We start from the raw sequence: 21,000 nt of genomic DNA, 5'->3' as shown, positions 1-21,000 counted from the left end.
AGTCGGCGGATATCCCTTCGCATGCGGGCGTACCGCAAGCCGGGCCTAAATTTGGAACCGATTGACGCACGGCCAAATTTTACATCGGCTTCTGAGTTGCGTCGCGGCCGTAGCTCCATCGTGATCGATTTTCCCAACAGCCGAACACCTGGTTCTTGTATCGACTACTCTCTTCCTCTCTTTCTCTCTCGGCAAGAGGGGTGAGAGGAAGAGGGAGTATTATTCCGTTGGTAAAGATAGATGTTGAAGCCAGGAGAAGGCGAGGGAGATGTGTGTATGTACACGCTTGTACACAGTACTGTGACTGGACATTTTGTCGCCTGAGGCCAAATACAGATTATTTAGGAAATAATGAAAAATACCAATAGATCATTCTTATGATTTAATCATCTTATTTGAAGATTTTATTCATATCTATATTTTAAATATAAAAATTATCTACATGTGTACATTGAAGAAATAATGCGCAATGTATATAAAATAAACGAGAAAATCTTGTAAATCGCGTCACATATTTATCGAAGAATTTGTTTTAAGATGTCGAGGCTTCTTTTGCGCATATATAATTTTTTTTTGTGTATTTTAAATTCTTTATCTCTTCTAAAATTTTGATGTCTCACTCTTGATTACTTGAATCCTGCGTATATATAGCATGGTGCAGGAAAGGATAGATGGATCGAACTATCTTTCCTAAACGAAAGAAATACAACGAGCGCACCTGTCGGAAGAACATTGTTGATATCCCCATCCTTTGTTCCGCCAGCGATAATTTATGATGGATTAATTGAAACGCGCTTGAGTGTTAATGATGCGGATTTTACATCACGCGAAACATTATCGACTAGTGAAGGACGAATTTTATCCTCGCTCGAGTTAAAATGATTGATTAATACAGCGTGTCATTTAAAATGTGGCCCGACATCATCGGACGCTTTCGGATTTGTAAAAAAGGAAAATATAAAAAGAACTATAAAGAAAGACCGAGAAAAAGTAGATGTTGAAAGGAGTCAAGTGAAGAGAAAAAAATCAAGGAAATTTTTCAAATACTCAAGTTAAAGAAGACACAAATAGGATTAAGAGATTCGCGAGACTCTTAGCGCGATGCTGCTCTTAATATGAAAAATTGTTACTACAGTCCCAGAAAATATAAAATATCTTGAAATTGCCTGTTTTGAAAAAACTCGGGCAATCTCAACGTGACGCTATTTTTACATGGCACCATTTCAACGCGATTGTTTTTTGAAGATAAAAGATTCAAAAGCGAGGAAAGAAGAGAAGCAAATAATAGAAGGGAAATTACGAACGGAATCGCGGTAGAGCCTGCCAACTTCCCATAGACTTATGGATACGCCGCTTTTGTCAATAGCGGAATACCATCGTTGTACTAGATGTCGGTGACCAAACGCGAAATTTTATATTAAAGAGAACGAAAAAAAGAAATGAGCCAAATAAGAAGGCCAAGCCTGTGTGACTTTCTTCATCTTTCGAGAATTTTAAGAAAAAAAAAATATCTAGCAAACGATGTAGCATATAATCGCGATTCCCTCCACATCCACATTACATATGTTTCTTTATACACATTTACAAAGAGCAATCTTTCATCTTGCAATTTCTGCCGAGTGCTATTTTTTCGGATTTCTCTGATGTATCTTTAATAATTTTGAAAGGTTTGTTTATCTTAAAATATAATCATACGCATCCGTATTATCCGCTGTACAGAATTTCTCTTCTTTATAGAAATCTTTCTGAAATCTTACAAACGAAATGACAAGTCAATTATTAACTATATAATGAATTTGTCAGATCGCGAAAGTATTGAAAGATATATTTTTTTGACCTTCGATATATTAAAAAAATATTTTGACAACGTTCGCTGATATTGAAATACGAGCAACAAATTCGCAAAATTTTATTCATCCGCTACTGTTTGGTCTTCCTAGAACGACGAACGATGTTTATTAGAAGTGCAAACATTACATAACGATAAGTTCGTGTAATATTAGGCTTAATTAAAACGAAATCCAATTGAGATATTTATGCGCACGTGATGGCGAGGAAGGTGGAGAGAGATACCTCTATCTCTCCCCGGAAATAAATGGCGTTTATTACGTGTCGGCCGAGTTTTACCGACGCCGAGACATAAGCCGGACGTTATTTGCAAAATTAAAAGTACGAACACGTGTACACCACACCAGATGAGATTATGCAAACTAAGTTTATATTTAGATGCAAACATAAGGCTTACGCGACCTGGCTAAAATGTACATTCGCGGGTACGGGTATATCATGTATATAGTATATATATATATATATATATATATATATATATATATATATAAATACATACATATGTACACACGCATACACATATCGTTTAGCACTGAACTAACGTGTTATATTGCGCGGACATTACACAAGGCATCGTTCACGGTACACGTCGACTTAATCTACTATTAGAATATGAGCAGCGTAAGCGCCGGAAGCAACGCTGCTTTCAACACTTACAATTAATGCACGAAACGTGTTTCCGCTACGTGCGACATTGATATTCGAGTCCGTTGTTTCGCTTAAGATTGAAAAGCATTCGGCAAGGTATAATTCTGATTATAAAAAGATCGTATTGATCATGATAAATAGAAACTGTTACATTTTTCCTTCGCGTGTCTGTGTGGAAAAAAAACGAAATATTGTGAAATGGGAAAACATTAGCGTTTTCGTGTAAAAAAGATGTAATAAAATTTCTAAAAAAAAGAGAAATAACGTTCGTTTGTTAAAAAATTTTTTTTTTTTTTCCTGAAAACATTTACATCGCGCATTGTTATATTTTTCGGCAAAAAAAAAAAAAAAAACTAGCTTTGAAAAGGAAATAACAATAGCGACAACGGTGAGCGAATATACGCGGTGTTTTCTAACTGGACGGGATATCGAAACCGGTAACGCGTGTAGCGTGAATAATGTAAACGATGGTAACGTTGTAAAACGTCGGTTCCCTGTGAAACTATTTCGAAGTATTCTCTTTAAGCTGCGCATACCGCATACCCCCAAAGGACGGTGTATAGTTTCGAGATAAAGGGCCATATGTTCGGTACTTGGAGAGTCGGGTGTATACAAATCCGTGCTCGTGAGCCGCATAAGAATGTATTAGGTGCTATCCCGACCAAAAACCACATACACACATTCGATCAATTCTGCATATTTCACGTATTCCCTACAAAATATACCTTTCCCCTTTTAAAAGTGAAATCCAAATCAATGTAATTCTCCAAAAAAAAAAAATAGAGAATAAAATTGATAAAAGCAATTTTTAATTATCTGGAGTATCGACTCTATGCGCGACAAAGTGAGATATTGTAATTAGAATTTTTGAGTAAAAGGGAAAATAAATTTTGCAATTATGAAATCGATAGCTTATGAAGAATATTCGATAGGAAAGGCAGTTTCGCGAAAGTAATATGATTAATAATTGATCGCGACTTAAATTAATTATTGTATTGGATATTTTGTCATTATATATATTCTATCGTTAAATCGAATATTAATAGCGCTCTTAATTTTTTCTCTCTCGTGCGATAAATCAAATAGCGTACAGCAGCTAAGCAAATATGAAGATGTTTAAACAAAAAATTGTATAGTGAACCCGGATATAATATCAGAACAAATTACATCCACAGAAGGAGATGTGCAGAAGCGTTAAAAAAAATCCGCTTCCTCATTTTGACGCGCTATATTTATAAATCACAAAAAAAAAATATCGCACATCATAAATTGCCGCAATCGCGTAACGCGATTGCTATCGAACACATAAAAAGATTCACGCAACATACACGAAAACATAATAAAATCTATGATATTTTCATGCCAGGCAGATATTTACGACGCGAGATAATTTCCTGTCTCGCTACCTTTTTCTAAAATGTCTAAATATTACTTCAAATTTGCTTTTGCAAAATTTATTATTTTTGTCTTGGGAGCATAAAGTATGAGTACCAGTAATGTTAAAAAAGAAGCTGTAATTTTTATTACTGAAATTATTAAAATCATTCAATGTATAAGAAAAGATTTATTTTGCAATGTTAAACTATGTGAAAGCTCTCTTTCAGGAAAGAGAAATTCCGTTTCTTTAATTCTAAAATTTTAATCATTGAAGCTGAGTAAAAGATTTTTATTTTTATCATATTCGAAATCAATAAATTTTGTAAAATTTATGTCCAATATATTTAATCGACCTTTGGCTTTTCTGTAAAAATGAATCGTTTTCGAGTCTACAACTTCGCTCCGAGACATGTTTGTTGAGAGAAATTTCTTCCCGTAATATCTTAGACAGCCTCGTCGGATTAATCCGCGAGAGGTTAACGGCAACCAAAGTTAGCATTAGCTGTCGTTCCTGTGTAAAGTTTGCTTACATTGGGCCGTTTGTTCCGTCCTCGGAATAACTCCGATAAACATTTCGGAGTACTCTCTTATTCACTTTCGCGAACAAAGAGAGGAAGATAGCGAGGCGGAAGGATTGCCTGATACGCATCGGCATGAAGCCATGTATAGGGGAGTCGATTTAAAACGTAATGGGAACGTCTAAATTTGTTGGATTTTTTTAGATTCGACGCGTTTTAAATCGTTAAACTCAAGAAAAGAAATATTACACACGTGATTATTGTGTTACTTATTGCATATTTCAATTGTCTATTAATTTTTCGATAGGCAAATGAATTTTTTTAAACATCAAGATCTTTCAGAGATGAATATTTGTATTATAAATATAAATTAATTTTTATTTATTTACATATATTTAATAAATGTAATAATTTAGATATATAAAATGTGATATTTAAAATATAAGATTATTTTCTTTCTTGGAAGATTTTATTAAAATGAATAATATACATGTGTGCTTTTTTGGTACGAATGAAAAGTATAAAGTTTATTTTATATTGCCGGAAAAGATAGGACAGGAGCTATATAAGACTCACTATAATCGGGTTACGATCAATATCAACATTTTTGTGCTCCATTAAAAGTATCGAAAAGTGATCAATCATTCTTCGCGTTTGTCGAGAAATCCAAACGAAAACTTTCATCTTTCGATAGGGAGAAAAAGATTATATCGCGAAAGGGGTCTAAGAAAAACCTGGAATATCTTTACTTAGTTTTATTTATTGCACGTCGTTGTGTTTGATGACGAATTAATATTTCTTAGCTGTCAATGTCGCAAATAAAGTTATTGCTCTCACGATTTTCGAGAAGATTAGGAAAATCTTGTCGGGATAATTCAGCCTTCAGTTTAAAATCTATCGGGTGGAATAATTTAGAAAGCAAGGACGTTACAGCATTGAAATGTGGCATGTGAAATATCGTATAATGCAATTTCCACGTCAGAGAAATCTGCTGCGTGTATATCCTGCCTTGCTATCTTGTGCGAGGAACTCGTGGTGAAAGCGCTCACGAATATCATTTCGTACATGCACATCACTATTTCATATCCTTCATGAAATCTTTATACATTTGAAAAAAAAAAAAAAAAATGTAAGTTGAAATTTTTATACTCGCGGAAGAAATCGAACTTGAAGAAAAAAAATAGAGATAGAGATCACGATAGACAATGACACGGTATCTCCCTGAAAATTAATTCGGCTTGCACTTTGACATTATTTTTCTTCCTTTAAAGAATTAAATCTCGGATAAATACCTTGTACGAATGTGTTTGAAGACAAATTTAGACGAAACCGACGCCGACCTAGCATCGTTGAAACTGCACACAGCGAATCGATCGTGTCTCTCTCTCTCTCTCTCTCTCTCTCTCTCTCTCTCTCTCTCTCCCGCACACATTTGCGGACAAACACATTCCTCGCGCGCGGATCCATTAAACTGCCGGTGTCTAAATATTGGTCAAACGACGACCACCCCGCTGTCTTCCCCCTTCCCCGATTAATCCATAACGCATACATAGGAGTACGGTGCGTCACGACGTTAACCTTTTTCATAAGGCCGGGCGAAAATCTTGGCTGACCGCGCGGGCTTTCCCCTTTGTGGCGTCTTGTCTTTACACGCTTCGCCGGAAGTGCAATGTGGGCTCCTGCCGCACGAACGGCTCTCCCGCAAATATTTGGATCAGGCGCGCGCTCGGGAAACCGGCTCGGGAAACTCGATCGATTTCGCGACGCCGAGGTATGACCGGAAGCGTATCGCAATATCTTACCCCATTCCTTACGCTAGTTAAGGATACAAGAAGCATTCGAGCATCTAGCCCCTATTTATCATTAGAATAAAGAATATAATGAGGGGAGAGTAGTGGACGCATTTTTTTTTCCATCCAATTTATGTGATATATTTTCATACGCTTATTGAAATATTGTATTTATTTCTGTGAGAGGAAAGACAATTTTTCGATTGAGCGTGAGTGAAATTTTTTTCTACACGATAGCACCATATGTACATTTTCAAACTTGTGATAAGAAATTCCAAGTCACTTCAGCATTGTTCAAATATCTCGCAACCTTGCGATCTTGAATATCTGGAAAGTTGCCGCAAAGATTCCGAAAGTACTATAAAAGTTTCGAAGATCTCGGAAGATTTAAAGACTTGGATGTTGTTGTAGATCTTAAAGGCTCACTGCATTTCGAACGATTGGAACATTCCAAGAACTTCGGATAACCGTGATGATCCGATAAAAGGCGACAATAGCATGTACATGCTTTCCGATCTCTTTGCAATGAAATGTATAATATATTACATTCACGTAATACATTTTACTTTTATTTTTATTTCGAACAAGTAGACGGGGAGAAATAAATATAAAAAAAAAAAAAAAATCTCTCGTGACTACTTAAATATTTTTGTTTTTTAACAACGACATTCTCTTTCTTTCCTCTATTTTATTGTTCCTTGAAATTTCCATTAGCAAAACGCCATTTGTACAGCAGTGATATGTGGTACGATCGTGTAGAGATGGAATTGCGAAAATCCACGAACGTGTCCGCGACTGCCTCGCTCTGAAACTTTGCCGTGAGAGCGCAGAACGCGCGGAAACCTCTGCTTACTGCCGTACGATCTGCATACGAAAGTATTGAGCAGTACGAATTACCGCTGGTCGACCAGCTGAGTTGAGTTACAAGAGACGCAGTCGCGGCGGAATAAATTCAGTTCCTTCTCTGTCGTTGCGTCTCCGCTCGTGTATCCGGGATGGGGAAAAAAAAAAGATGAACGTCTTACTCTCCCAGGATAGCCAGGCTGATTGCTCCACTTGGCGTTTTGAGACCGCGCTGCGCCGAGGACAAATTGCGAAACTTCCATCCTATAATGTCGCGCGCCGCTGACTCTCCGGGGGGATGCTGCGAGGAGGCACTGACTGTCCCCCTTTACCCTTTAAGCTCCCTCTCGTGCGCACGAATATGTATCGGCGACGGAAAGCGGAAGCCGCGGATCGCGTTCTACGCGATGGTGCTAGCGACGGGGAACTTTTGCAGAAATACGTAGATGGCAACTAGCCGTGACTTTCCGATGGAGATTTAAATCGTGGCCGTGGAAGGAAACGTACGTGTCGAATGGAGGATCGCGAGATCCTCCAGGCGGCGATGTTGAATCGCCCGACGATGATTCTCTTCGTGTCGCTGCCTCGTCGAAAATATTCTTAAATTTCGAAGGCAACCCTTTCTATTATATATATGTATCGTGACGTGAAAATTTAAAAAAGACATTTATCAGTCCTTTGATTTCTGATTAATAAGGGGGAAAATTTCAAAATTAAATTTCCTACATGGAAATTGAGTAAAAAGGTCGAGTATCCTTCGAGGAATTCTAAAAGTAACTCGATAATTTCATTCCCCGAATATATCAATAATTAAAATCGTCCCATTTATGTCTATTTTCGAGAAGTGAGTATTGATATCAGAATAACGAGAGGAAAGATATTGACGCTATTCAATATCGGAATATCTGTAAGGCCGTAGCTATTCCCCGGTCGATTTTATTCGGCATTTGTATAGGATCGCGTCCGGATCGAGCTCGATCGATTCGACGTCCCTCAACCGCGCCAGCTGCGCATAATTGCTTCTGCCGAGTATCGAGGGATTGGAGACGTCAGACGGATAAAGAGAGACTTCTTCTTTTTATTCATCGTTACGCTTCCTTTGTTTCCTGTCTGATAACTGTCGTCTCTGAGGATGGAGATGTGTGTTTGACTGAAAATTCTCTGGTTGCTCGCCACGAAACGATTTTGTAAAGAATTACGTAGCTTTTGAAAAATATGCTCTAGCGAAATTGATTTTCCATCTTGCGAGTAATTTTACATTGCCCTAAATTCAGAATAAAGTCATATGACTTCTCGCTTTTCAACTTCATAATTTTTTCAGTATATTATTATTTTCTAAGAAAAGAGAGAATGCCCTGTAAAATAATTTTTAAATATTTTCCGCAAAAGGAGAACATAAAGCCAGTACTCCGATTATTATTTCTAGTTCCATTTGCAACTATTTTCATAAATATTTACATCAACAAAGCTACATTTCTCTCCGACTCGTATCTGTGCGCGAAATCCATCTTTGCCATATATCTTTACTTGCAGCAAAAAGGATCCGACACAGCATTGCACTATGTATTACCTGTATCCCCCACTATTACACACGTACACGGCTGTGTATATACGAACACCATTGTTACCACCGTGACATCCCCGGAATGCCTATCACACTCCCATCGCCACGTCACAATGTAACCACGTAGCGAAAACAAATGCGTTTGCCAGAATCTCGTTGCATGTTCCTCTGTCTCTTCTTTCCTTCCCAATTTCTCGAATCACGATCTTTGTACCTTACTCCCGTCCCACCTTCCTCTCTTTCCGTGTCTCGCACCTATACAGTGGCGGATGAAAGCTTTTAGAGGTCTTCAAATATATTCATTTCATAGAAACAACAAGGAGAGACAAATCGGGCTTTTATCGAAAGGACGAAAAGATTGTAGTTTTTCATAAACTTCTTTTTCCTCTGACAATAAAAGAAACATTGCCGTATTACATGTTCCGGTATTTAAACTTCAAATTAAATTATATTTTTTATATACCTTAAAAATCCTATTCCCGAGTCTGTTTTCTATTATTTATGATTAAATTATGCCAGCGCTGCCGTGACATTTTGCTTTTAAAGATTGATAAATTTATATTAAAAAGTTCGTCTCTCTATAATGTTATTCACGCTCGAGTCAAATTGTATGACGCTCCTTTATATTGTAAGAGCCTAGATCGTAGTCGTGTTATCCGCCACCGGTTTCATCCCCCGGTCGAGCGAGTCAGCGCTCGCCGGCATCGCGTAGAAGCGTGCCGTGCCGTCAAAATGCAAATTCAGTCCACGCGGCTCGTTGAATTATTATTTTAAGCCCCGTAACGGCCATTCGCTACGGCAAAATCTCATGAAAATTAATTTATTTTAATGCACTCGGTCCACGTCGCGATTGTAACGAGAGAAAGAGCGAAAAAGCGCGGGAGAAAGAGAAAAGAAGAAATGGAGAACGAGGAGGGAGGAAGAAAGAGTCAAGGACGACGAAGGGATAGACCGGGGGACAGGGGGAGGAGGGGAGGGGGGGGGTTGGAAGTGAAGAAAGGAGGAAAGAGGCCCATGCGAGGGCGCAGACGCCAAATTAACGTTCGACCGACTCATGCCTCTTTCAACACACTCCGCCGCGAAATTGAGAATTCTGGATTCTGGAGCCGGTCTCTCGGCTCAGACGATGGAGGATTTCCGCCGAGATTTTCCCTGTACATCTCTCCTTTCTGCTCCCTCCCTCCCTCCCTCCCTCCCTCCCTCCCCCCTTCCGCGTCAACCGTTCCCTCAATCCCCGCTTCCGTTACGAAGACGTTCGCGCGTCGTCATCACTTGAACGACTTCCTGGTAAGATTTTTTTCTCTTTTTCTTTTTTTTTTTCTTTTTTTCTACCGAATCTTAATGCTCCGCTGGTAGAGATTCTATTCTTCGTATTATCGTTTAACGGCAAATATTTGCCTTTCTTTCTACGAGATAGATAAAGTTATGAAAAGCGGGAAGCTTTGTGGAGAACTGATTTTATTTGCAAATAAAACGGATCTGGGATTATTGTGCATTATCGGCGATGTTACGTTATGCTTTCACGAAATTTCGTCGACCTTTCATCAAGATTGAAATGCATTTAGTGCATAATTTGTAATATTGCACAACACAATAAAGTTAAACAATATTTTGTTAAATGTAAAAAAAAAACGTGAACATTGATTGTGACCGTTAGTGAATTTAAATGGCACGATAATGCCAATTCAGCTTCTAATTGAAACATTCGCGATCAATAAACCTTGCAATAATGGCATTGTTGAAATTAAAAAGCAGGACGAGCGAGTGGAAAATATATTTTTATCTAGGTTATATTGCGTAATTACACACGTTTATGTTTCTTACTCAAGTACTATTTCAATTTAATTGCCTTTTAAGTTACGATTTGTGACTATAATTAACTTGTAATTTCGTTTAATATCGCGACTATACAGAATATCGCCTTACTCGCAACTTTAACGTTCAAACTTTCACGCTTTCAACTTTGCATCTTCCCTACAAAGTGTTCATTTAACACGTAGCAACGTAAAAACTATGACAGGAATCCTTTAATTAAATACCAAATAAATGCCCATAAATGCCCTTTCGTAACATTTATTATATCGATACAGAATGAAAATCGCATGCAAAAAAACTGTCTTTATGTAAGGACAATTTTAATGCAAACGATTAAGAGGAAAACGATATAATTATTTTATGTAATGAATATTATAAACATTTTTAAAGAAGAATTAGATTCTTATGAAAATATGTATTTTTTGTAAAATATATTATTTTTTAGAACGAAAAGTACGGAATGAACGCGATTGATAACATTTCACTTGTAAAGAGATCACGAAATTTGATATTTTCATGCGAAATGTCGATAATAGCCTTTATATCGCGTGAAATGCAGAAGACCCAAAGGGTTAAAGCTAAAGATGACTTTTTTATGCCGTCGACATTCGAGTGAAGGAAGCATATAGACGGTGTCGAGAATCTTCTCAGCATCTTGAGACGCCACGCTAATTCCGTCTCGAGTTCTCGATCCTTCCAGCCTTTTCTTGAGCAATCTTTCGGTGTACGATGCCTTCTCCCCGACGAGCGAGAAAGTGTTATAGAGGGTGTTCCAAAATCACCGTTTCTGATTTTAATGACAAATCTTTTTCTTCCAGAATCATGTTTCCTTTTCTTGATAAATGTTGAAAAGTAGTTATTTATTTATTATAAATTTATAATTTGCTCAATATTTTGTATATCTTCATATCTCTAAGTTAGAAAATAAAATAAAATATTTTGTTTTAAGTGTGCTCGAAATTAATTAAAAAAGATTTTTATCGCTTATGTAAATACCGCGATGGACAGAAATTGAACAGAAAATGGACAGAAAGAGAAAGGCATTGTCATTAAAATTAAGATTAATATTCTGCGACACGGTGTATAGCGCGCGCAGGAAGATGTGCGCAGTCTGCGTGCAGGATAGATTCCGTGATTCTCGCATGGAGAACTTTACGAAGACGATAATAGACAGATTTATGAGACGGTTCATCGATCCTCGAGTAAATCCAATTTTCGGAGTCGCGAGGAGGTGACGAGGATTCCGTCCATGGGACACCTAGTAAAGATACTGGTGAGGCGGGAGGGGGCAAAAAGTTGCTGAGAACTTAACTTCCGTCTATCCGCTTCCTGTCGTTATAAACCTGAATTTATCAGATGAATTTACAAATAATTTTCGAGTCGATGACTTTCATATTTCCTGGTAGGACCTCCTCGTGATTGTACTCGGCATGTCAAAGACAGATTATGATATGATAAGAATAGATTATTATATATTAATGTTTATATATTATCAGTTTGTGCATTCAATAATCTATTTCTCGCGATACAAAATAGATTGAGAAATCTTAAATGTGAGAAAAGATGGAATAAAAAATGTGTACAATAAAAAGATTCGGAAAAATTATTTGGATATTAAATTTTATGATATACAAATGATCGTTACAAACATTCGCAATGTTCGTCGCGAGTCATCGCGAGACTTGAAATACTGAAGCACACGACGACAAAAATTCTCGCGACAAGGCCACTTGGTCGGATCTTCATTTTCGTGAGCTCGAGCTTTAAACTTTTGGACTCGAAGCTTTTTCATGGTTTAAGGACAAGCCGAGGGGTACCCTCCTTGCGCTCGTCCCTCAAATCCTTTCATAAAGAATATCCATCCTTCCAACCCGTTCAAGAGCACTTGCTCCCTCCTTTCTTCCCACCTCACCGTCTCTTTCGCTTCTTTGTCCTCATCCTCCCTCTCCTCCACGTGTCTCCATCTCGACGTTTCTTCCCTTTTACTCTCGCTATCGTTTCCGCGTATCTCCGCTCTTTTTTTTTTGTATTTCTTTTATTTCGTTATTTCGCATTTTTAGAAATGTGTATAACCGGCAGAAAGTACGAGAATTCCTCGGATCCGCGTTTTCTCTTCGAGAGCGCGTATTCGAGTATCTTTGATTGGTGTCAGTTTTCTCGATACGAAATCCTTCTATTAGACAACTTCGATTATTCCGAATCGTAAGAAAATATTCGAATCAGAATTGCCTCTTGCCATATAATGGATGATGCGATACGTAACGGAGTAAAGAAATTATTTATTTTTTTTTTTTTTTAAACAATTTTCTACTCTTCTACTGTTTTCTCTGTAAAAAAAGAAAAAAAAAAAAAATACGGGCGTTAAAGGATTAAAAAACGCACCGTACACAGTCGCACGTGCTCGAAAGTTCGTTGAGATTATCGAGTATTGTAAACCGGGACGCACTTGATTCAGTTGGAGCCGGAGTTTCGGGCCGAAAAACCGAACAACCCCGAGGCACTCGACAATTTCCGGTACTAGAGCTTACCCCCGCCCTAAAAATGCGCTCGGTTTTTATTACGCGCTTGCGTTTTCCTCGACCTCGCTCGGTCGATCGAGAGCATCTCGCTCGCTCTCGCTCTCTCTCTCTCTCTCTCTCTCTCTCTCTTTCACACTCTCTCTCTCTCTCTCTCTCTCTCTCTCTCGAGGAATTGGATAACTGCTCGAGAATCACGAGGCCTGACGGTCGATGAATAAAGGAGACGCCATTTAAATTGTAAATGGCCGCGATATCCGTGCGGAAGCAAACCTTCAATTAGGGCTGTGCACGCGGAGGAGGAGGTACGTGTACACGTACACTCGCATAATTCCTCGCATCGATGCAGCTAACGCTGCGAAAGATGTGCCAGATAGATAAGACGGGCAGTCGTTTGTTGCGATTTAGGCGAGACACGACAACTGTAAAACTTGTCAAAACAGATGAAACAGTGATAATGTAACAATCGCGCTGCTTTGGGTCAATGAACCTTCCTTGCTTATCTCTGTAGAAAAGTGAAATTTTCCTCAAGTCTTTTTACTGTATATAACACTTTCTTTTTTTTTTTTTTTTATTTTTATTTTTACGTTTAAGTTTTGCAAGTGATTATAGTTTGTCATATATCTTTGACAATCTCGACTAAATAAATTAAAAAAGAAAAAAAAAAGAAAATGAAATTGACGTCTTCTAAGTCGACATGTACACTTTGATGTCTGCATTTAATATTTTATTCCGAAATGTTTTGGCTGAGAGTGCCCAATAACAAAATGGTCGGTTGCCACACTTTCCTTTTGTACACATCCACGAATGGTATAGCCTTCAGTCGGAGATCTTCCGCGGCAACGACCTCCGCGTTTAATCCCGAGCTAATCCTCGATGTCAATCGGCCGTGTCTACCGCCTGGGGAGGCGTTTGCAAAGCGAAAGAGTGAAAGAGAGTAGGGCTTGTATATAAGGGAGGAGAGGAACACGCGTTTATATATCGAGATTCCGGGGCAAAAGGCTCGCGGGGGAAGGTTGCCGCGGTTTTAAGCCGTCGACGGAGAACGGGTGAAGGCGGGGGCGAAGGAGAGTGTGTATAGGGTGGCGGTTGGGAACGATGTTCTCGCGGGGTACTTGAATGTCTCATTTCGAGGAGATTGGGGAGCCCCGTGGAGGGAGGGAGGGTTGGCGCTGGGTGCCGAGCCGGAACTTTATAAAGCGCGTCTTTGCATGTTTTCATTCTCCGGGCACGCACGCTTTTATCGTCCCTACAACGCCGCCGGTAGCAAGCGGCACGATAACACGATCCAATTCGTCGTCGCGTCACGTATATGTGCGTACATGCGCGCACGCCCACGTGTATGCAATGCATGCATGCATGCATGCATGCATGCATGCTTACCGGAAGAGAGCCGTGCGGGCGCCGCTCTCCGCGGCGCGGATCGATCGCGAAAGTTACGTAATGAGTCTCCGCGTGCATTAACTCTCTTGCCCGGAGACCGTCAAAATCTAGGTTATCAAGTTTTCGTCGGCAACACTCGATCAGGGCCGTAGCCTGCGTTGAAGACGAAGCTGTCAAACAACACGCTTTCCTTCCCCGGAAACTCGAATCGCGAAAGAGCAGTTTTCGCCGAAATTAAATCGATATCTCTCGACGATTATCTTTCGATTATTTTTCAGAAAATTCTTTCCTGCTTCTAACAATAAATATAGCGAGATATATCGAGAATTTTCTTGGAACCATCATACGCTCGTGGCCCTCGTTAGAGAAAGATTGTTTGGCCGGAAGCGGCGATTGAACGACGTCGTCTCGCCCGAAAACGGCGACAAATCGAATAAAATTTCTTAATTCGTTTGCCAGGAGCTCGCGCGCACGCTCCCGGCGCCAATTAAATTTCAGCATGGTAATTTAGGCGAATGGATTGCCGAGGGGAAGATCCCGAAGATGACGCATCTCTCTCTCTGCGTCAGCGCGTCGGCCCAGAAATGGCTAGCTCGATTAGCGCAATCGGGCAAACGACTTCGAAAACCCGTCGGAGATGCGATAACTTTTCTCTCCTCTTACGGCTGAAACTTTTACCGCTTTTTCTCTCTCTTTTCTCGTCTTCTCTCTTCCGTTCTTTCGCGCATTAGAGTGCATTAGAGTAATCACGGCAAAGAGAGATAAAACCACTCTTAAAGCTCGTCTTATCGAATAATATAGAGAGAGTTTAATGCACTTATATCCGAAACATTTACACGAACAAATTTGAAACTGTCAATGGAGCATTCAATATTCGCCTGATGCATATAAATTTGAAAATTTGAATTTATTTCTTGAATCGTGTAATATTAAATTTTTTTTTTTTTTTTTCCAAATCCATATTTTAGTCGAGTAGGTTTTAAAAAAATTGGTGAACATGTTTATAAAAGCATTATGCATATTCATTTAAATTATATAGATAAAAGTAGTCATTTTAGCAGAATGATTAAAATAAAAAAATATTAATTAGAATTATCAGGACTGAAAATTATTTAATATATTTATAAAGAATAATAAGAGAGAGAGAGAGAGAGAGAGAGAGAGAGAGAGAGAGAGAGAGAGAGACTGACATCTATGTGTCAGAGATTTATATCTAGCTTTTCATATCACTTGAGATTTATTTATCATGCAATCATGTAATTATTACGAAAGCATGCAAATTATGCTTTATTATTTTAAAATTATATTACCTTCATCTCGGAGATGCGATGAGACGTGGTTTATGCAAATCGAACATTTTATGAATACAAGAGACTAATATATCGCATTATTATTCTCTCACTTTTCGCATTATAAATTAATTTGCATAATAATATGTTCAATGATTCTCTTGAGAAATTTTTCATGGATATTTTTTCTCGGAAAAAAAAGGGGGGAGGGGGGAGAAAAAATCGCCGACATGCGTGTTCAATTATAGCATTATGATTTCAGATGACCGAGATTAATACTTCCGCGCTACATGCTCGCGTTTTATTACCTGTATATCCGAATGTCTCATTATATGGGCCATGAATAATGTAGCGCTTGGAAATATATCATGGCCGAATGGAATCGCCCGAATATCCGGGGATAAAATAAAACGCGTCGTATCCATGATAATCCATGCGCGTCGCATTTTGCCGGTCAATTGCACCTAACAGCTAGGACTCGAACAGCGGTTCAATTTTAACGACGGCAGGACGACACGTAAAAGAGACAGAAAGCAGCGCGATAGCATCCCTGGTCTCGTAATCGGGGAGGGAGGGAGGGAGGGGTGGGGGATGGGGGGGGGTGAATGCATCCTATTGCATCACTCGTGTTTGCCGATTAAATTGCGTTGTCCTGTAAACGGCGATATAACGAGCGATTATGTACATCGCGAGTTCCCGCATTCCCGCGGGAATGTTTCCGATTCGCAAAGGATAACGATGATTCTCGATCTCTCTTCGATTCGTCGTATCGATAGCGCGCCAACGATAAGATCCGTAAATGAAGGCGCGATAAACCGCGAAGGGATTGCACGCCCGGTTATCGAACAGTCGTAAACCTCCACGATCGTACTGGGAATTGAAGGTTCCGCGAGGCAAGGGATTCTCAGGCGAGGAAGAAAAGCGTCGGCTACCGGACCGTTTCAAAGAAACGGTCATTCTCGTTGCGATTAATAATACGCGGATCTCTCTCTAAGCGTGAAACAGCTGGCAGATGGAATTATATATGAAATAGTCATATTATATATATATATATATATATATATATATATATATATATATATATATATTCATATCCCGTAAAATTAGACGTCTAGCTCTTTATGATATTATATCCATTATACGTTTATATTTCGAATTTTATTGTACATTAGTGATGTAAATGTAAATTTTATCACCGGACTATCGCGTATGTTACGAATTCTTATGTCTCTCCGAAAGATATCATAGAGATCGTATATCTTCATTTATCTTTTATATTCTGAGGAAAACTTACATCTTAGTGTAGTACAGTTTAAATATTTAATATTATTCTTTCTTAAACCCTCCTCCCTCCCTCCCTCCCTCCCTCCCTCCCTCCCTCCCTCCCCTCCCTCCTCCTCTCTCTTAAATTTACATAATGTTCAGTATGCAAAATACTATTTGATATTTTCACGCCAGGAAAGCGAAATTTTATACTACAACGAAGATAATAACTCGCTGGAACGAGAAAATAGTAACTTGGAGCTTCTCTAAATTGCATAGAATTTTTAGTCGCAATATTTTCACGCGAGAAAAGCGGGAGAAAGAATACCTGTCAGATGTAATGTAGTTAACGTTTAGTTGATAGGGGTGGTATAATATCTCTGACGTAACTTGTCAAATTCAAAGGCATCCGGCATTACAACCGCGTGCGTTTTAGTTAACGTTCAGTTGATAGGGGCGACATAATATCTCTGACGTAACTGTTGTCAAATTCAAAAAGGGGCCTGGCATTAGCGCACGATTTTACGATTCAGAAATTCTCAGAGAACTTTTATTCTCTCCCTCTATCCCCTCTCCCTCCCCACACTGACTTTTAATTCCATTTTTTCCGCAAACATCTTCCGTTTCCTACAAACAACTGAATAATCGATAGTTACCGTAGTCCCGGCCTCGGCGGATGTTGAATTTTAATAACATCGGTTTTCAAATCTCAGACGAATGAATAGGCATCCGACTCTTTGTCGGAAGGGAGAAGAGAATAATATTATAAAGACAGTCGACAAACGGAAGAAAAGAATTTTCTCGAGCCGAGGGTAGTGATACGACGAAACAAAATCGGTGTTGTCAGACGTCTGGGAAACTGAGAAAGCCTGGGGAAACGGAAAAGAGAATCTGGGAATAACACAGGAGACAGAGAGCCGAAAGAGAAAGAATTTCGCGAAACTTTTGGGAATTATAGTCGTAATGGATGGGAAAGATTGTTATTCGACAGCGCTTCAATATATTACACGAATTATCATAATAAGTTTACTGAATTTGAAAGGAGAACGAAATGTAATTCTTTTCATTAGCGTGTATATACACATTGGCTCACTTTATCTCGCCTTTCTTGCGCGCGCGCGCTCTCCGCTAGACGTTGCAATTACATTTAGTATCTTATCTCTCGCGATCTCGGTCGGGCGAGGAGAGTTTGCCCGTTAAAAAAAAAAAAAAGAAAAAAAAGAAAAAAAAACTCGGAGGAAAACTCGGGGAAAATTTTTTCAATTGTATCCCTCATTGTAACAACTTGACGCGCCAGCGTGCGCCACGCGACACCCGTTAGACTATCGCCGAGAGGAGACATAAGACATTCTCCGTTCTGACTCGGGCGCCATATGACCGTCTCTGTCGCAAGCTCTGTCCTCTCTCCCACCCCTCTTTTCCGCCGTGTTTCCCCGCCCCCTTCCTCTCCCCCCTCCTCTCTCTCTCTCTCTCTCTCTCTCTCTCTCTCGACGGCCTCCTCTTCCCCCGCGCCGCCATCCACTACATTCTACTACCGTCATTCCTTGCCCTCTCGCCTCACCGGTCCGCCACCTACTACCACCCCCGCACTCTCCCACCACGACCGTCAACTACCACTAGCATACATCGACCAACACATCGGTATCGTCGTCGGTCCGAAAGCCATTGTCGGAAGCGAGAAGGAAAATAACACGAAGGAGAAAGAGAGTCACAGAAATAAAGGAGAGACAGAGAGGGAACGGTTACGTTGGAAGGAGAAGAAGAGGGGACAAAGAAGTCACGAGAAGAGATGAGCAAGATGGAGAAACAAGGAGGCCGCGTACGAGAACGAAGAGAAAGCGAGAAGAGGAGGCGAAGGGAAAGAGACAAAGAGAAAGGAGAAAGGAGGACAGAGAGAGAGAGAGAAAGAGAGAGAGAGAGAGAGAGATAGAAGCAACCAGGCACAGGCATAGCATAGCGTAGCATGGCACGGCATATCCATAGACATATACACTGTGTCTATGGGCATATCGACGAGATCCGACCACGGCCGAGCGCCACCGAACACGGCCGACTCGGACCCTGCGCGCTCAACCCAAACCCGAGAAAGCATAGTTGCATTTAAACTGCCATCCCACTCGGGAGGTCTCTCTCTTCCTGTGTCCTGAGGACGACCTCAGGACGACTTACGTACGTACGTAAGTCGTTGCGCGTATCGATACGTCATTGTGTTTCCGTCACGTCACTACGCTTTGCTTGTCATTAAAAAAAAAGAAGGAAGAAGAGAAGGAAAGAAGGAAAAATCCAGAAACGATCCGGGGGGTTGTGATGACCCCGCAGATCGGGACACACGGTCTGACGTCAGGAGCGCTTTAACTTGTTGGATTCGACGCGAGTGCGACGCGAAAGTGAGCCGGTCCGGCTTCGACCCGGGGAAAGGGAAACGCGGAGGTGTCATCGGACGTCGACATCGTGGAGGATCTGACAGATGGATGCCCCTCTGATCGTTGTCGTTGCTTTTGGACGGACCAAGGGCACCGGGATCTTTTGTCCGGGGTATTCCGGTAGCGCGACGCGTCACTTCCGTCACGCGTTTCTTCCTCCGTCGCGGATTCTGTCGTCATGTCGTTCGCGGTCATTTCGTCGTTTGTCAACTCGCCACACTGTGCTCGCTTCTTTTGAAAATAGGATTCTTTCGCGCTCGGTCATATGACAGGCTATCCCGCAAGTTACGCTTTGTGTGACGCTTCGCTCACTGACAGCCAGCTGCGCGGAGTTAACAAAGATCTTGAACGTTCGAAATAAAAACAGGCTAGGTGACAATTATGATATTTTTTTATATAAATTTCTTTAACTCTTTTTCAATTTGAGTTTCAATTTATAACCGTCTGGAAGAATCAGACACTCTCTTGATTTTCAAGTATTCTTTTGAAATTAAACGCTTCAGACAGGCTGCGTTTTATCGGTATTTATGTTGAGTGCGTAATTTTGAAGATATATATATATATATATATATATATATATATATATATATATATATATTTTATATATTATTCTAAAAGACCTTGATGTAATGCATACCTAAAGATGTCTCGTTTTTAATCAAATTAGACTCTTGTATCTGTTAAAAACTGTCATTGATGATAATAATAAATAATGACAGCAGTAAAATGCAAAAAAGATTAGATAAGTTATTGATTTTGCAAGCAACATTTTTAAGTCATTCAATTCGTCACTATCTGGAGAACGAAAAACGCTACACGTTCGAAAACTTTTGCTCCTAAGAAAATCTTAATTTATTTTAAAAATTCCGTGTACACATCAGAGAGAAATTCTACACACATTTTTGTCTTCGCGAATTCAGAGATTTGAGATTGTCAATGTTATCCGCCAATCGAAGTATTCATTCTCGTCACACTTGAGAATGAATACATGATTGAGCTTAAATTCGCGAGGCAAAGTTCAGTCTGAGCTCGGTGTACTCGAACCCGGAGCTGGATTACATTAAAGGTTGCGGAGGGCATCGTGCGCTCGCGGGAAGAGTTATAAGACCGTTGAGAAGTTTCAGCGAGTCCATTCGCGGTCGATGGGTGTCCGCACTTTTGACGTGTAACATAACGCGGAGTGATGTGAAGATCTTTTGTGACGGCAAGCGAGTAGAGAAATTGCGCGCAACACGAAAAAAAAATGTATATTTTTATTAAATTAAATTAAATATATTTTTATTAATTTATATTCAGAATACAATATATCGAGTATATATATATATTTATTAATATTTAATAATGGATCATAAAATATCTTATATATATTTTTTTATACATATTTTCTATTAATAACAAAGAGCACTGCTTATTTCTCTCTCTTTTTTTTTCTTGTATAAATATTTAATAAAATTTTAGATAAAAAAAATTTTTTTAATATAAATGATTAATAATATATGTGATTAATGATTGATACGTCTAATTAAATTTTGAATGTATTTATTATTATTATCTCTGTATTAGAATGCTTTATATTGAAACACGCGCTATCGCTTTATTCCGATGCATGTAGTGAAAATATGGAAATATTTGAGTCTGTCGGAGTGATTAGTCAAACATAATGCAGTTCGGTGTTGACTATATGTATATAGCGCTCAAAATACTAAATATATATTCGATACTG

The sequence above is a fragment of the Cataglyphis hispanica genome, chromosome 14, assembly GCF_021464435.1.
Source record: "Cataglyphis hispanica isolate Lineage 1 chromosome 14, ULB_Chis1_1.0, whole genome shotgun sequence".
Classification (NCBI taxonomy): Eukaryota; Metazoa; Arthropoda; class Insecta; order Hymenoptera; family Formicidae; genus Cataglyphis; species Cataglyphis hispanica.
Note: the sequence above shows the minus strand (reverse complement) of the source record.